General features: G+C 51.1%; 1 pseudogene across 1 annotated transcript in view; it reads right to left on the bottom strand.

The window, feature by feature from the left end:
- Window positions 1–2,314: 2,314 nt before the first annotated feature.
- The window catches only part of LOC308377740, an 18,703-nt pseudogene continuing 18,517 nt past the window's right edge, over window positions 2,315–2,500 (bottom strand). Inside the window, exon 5 of the transcript in view lies at window positions 2,315–2,354. The product of the transcript in view is annotated as an uncharacterized misc_RNA (transcript). The remainder of the gene's footprint in view (window positions 2,355–2,500) is intronic.

Raw genomic sequence — 2,500 nt, 5'->3', positions numbered from 1 at the left:
GACATTAAAACAAGGACAAACACACACACACACGTTGCACACACACACACACGCACGCACGCACACATGCACGCACACACGCAGGAACGCACACACACACACACGCACAAACAAATTTGCACACGCAGAAAATATACTCACACACATGCACGCACACATTGCACACCCAAACACACACTCTGAAGCACAAACACACCCAAACAAACTCAAGCTCAAACAAACACGCACAAACACACACGCACACACACACACACACACACACACTCACGTAGACAGACAGGCACACACACACACACACACACAAAGACACACACACCTAATCGAAAACGAGGCCTTTTTGTCTGGGCACTCTTTGTCCTCTGCTGGACTTTTCAGGGGAACAATTTCTGCTGAATTGGAGGCCATCATCTCTGCTAAGCACAGATATGAAACTCCTCTTGTTCCACCCCATGACAGATGTATGTGTGTGTGTGTGTTACCAACATGAGCCTGTCCTCCCCCATGACAGATGTGTGTGTGTGTTACCAACACAAGCCTATTCTCCCCCATGACAGATGTGTGTGTGTGTTACCAACACCAGCCTATTCTCCCCCATGACAGATGTGTGTGTGTGTTACCAACACCAGCCTATTCTCCCCCATGACAGATGTGTGTGTGTGTTACCAGCACGAGCCAGTGCCGCAGTGGACCCGCAGTGGACCCGCAGTGGACGCAGAGTCCACCATGAGTTCAGCGCAGGAAAGGTAGTGGGGATCCCCCCGCCCTCCCCCCCACATACACACACATGCTGTGCCACCTTTGAATAATCTGACCCCCCATGGCCGTCTGGGGGCGTGTGGAGTGGTGGGACACCTCCCCCCCCCCTCCCCCCTCCAGCGCCGCCAGTCAAGGGCACCCAGGGTGAGGGCGCTGGAGAAAATAACCTCCCATCCGAGGCTCGGTGTGGTGCGGACGTGGTGTGTGTGTATGTGTGTGTGTGAATGTGTATGTGTGTGTGTGTAAACCTCCCCTCTGAGGCTCTGAGGCTTCGTGTGGTGCGGACGTGCCCCATGCTAATCAATCAGACCCACCGGCAGCTCCCTGGTCAGACCACGTCTCTGGTGCAGGGCCTACCCCTCCCTCTCCCTCTCTCTCGCTCTCCCTCTCCCTATCCCTCTCTCTCTCTCTCCCTCTCTTTCCCTCCCTCTCCCTCTCTCTCCCTCTCCCTATCTCTCACTCTCTCTCTCCCTCTCTCTCCCTCTCCCTTTCTCTATCTCCCTCTCTCTCCTTCTCCCTCTCCCTCTCTCTCCCTCTTTTTCTCTCTCTCTCTCTCTCTCTCTCCCCCCTCTATCTCTTCCTCTCCCTCCTCTCTCTCTCCCCCTCTTTTTCTCTCTCTCCCCCCTCTCCCTCTCTATCTCTCTCTCTCCCCCTCTCCCTCTCTCTCACTCTCCCCCTCTCTCTCCCCCCTCTTTCTCTCTCTCTCTCTCTCTCTCTCTCCCTCTCTTTCTCTCCCTCTCTCTCTTTCTCTCTCTCCCCCCTCTATCTCTCCCTCTCTTTCTCTCCCTCCTGTCTCTATCCCGCTCCCTCTCCCTTTCTCTCTCTCTCTCTCTCCCTTTCTCCCTCCCCTATCTCTCTCTCTTTCTCTCTCACTCTTTCTCTCTCTCTCTCTCCCTCTCCCTCGCCCTCTGTCTCACTCCCAGCCCCCTCCCCCTGTCTCTCTTATAGGATTCGATTTTCCAATGCAAAGGCTGTTTTTGCATTTTCTCACAACTCTCTTCTTTTTCACAGCCTCTCAACCCCAACTCTCTTGTTTTTTAAGATGGCGACAGCAGCGGTAAGGCCGAGGGAGAGTGAGGCTTTTACAAAGGGGAATATCAGGTAACCTCTGAGAAATGTGTGGTATGCTTGAATTCAATAGGTGAAATTGATTTTCTTTTTTTACGTAAAAAAAATCATCAGAAGACCTTTTCAAGATGAGTACCTACTCTAAATACATTATAAGTGGATGACGTTCAGGTGCCGGGTTTCAAAATAGGGACTGAATCGGGTCAATACTTAAGATGTTCTTTTAGTCACGAATCAGCTCACTCAACTGTGTATTAGCCTCAGTCTTCCATTCTTGTCGTATAGCATTTTTCACTCTATTTAGAATTCCATCAATAGGCCTTCGCCTGTGTGTGTGTGTGTGTGTGTCTGTGTGTCTGTGTGTGTGTGTATGTGTGTGTGTGACTGTGTGCATGTGTGTGTGTGTGTGTGTTTATGTAATCCTCCTACCTGTATTGTGCTGCTGCTCTGCCATAGGTTCCTACACAGGGCGAGGCCTGTCAATCACCGTCTAAGCACCTCCCACTAACAGATGGGAGCCAATGACAGATCTGGAGGGGGAAAAATCACAAGAGTGCCTGCTTTAACAAGATGAAGTGTGTTCCTGTGTGTGAGTAAGAAACAGGAGTAAGAAAAAGAAGCCTTAATACTTCAAAAGGACCGCTAAGGACAGGGAGGGATTGTTTACTGCTCAAGT

Source organism: Sprattus sprattus (genome assembly GCF_963457725.1).
Source record: "Sprattus sprattus genome assembly, chromosome: 16".
NCBI classification, from domain to species: Eukaryota; Metazoa; Chordata; class Actinopteri; order Clupeiformes; family Clupeidae; genus Sprattus; species Sprattus sprattus.
Note: the sequence above shows the minus strand (reverse complement) of the source record. Positions and strands in the feature narration are given on the sequence as shown.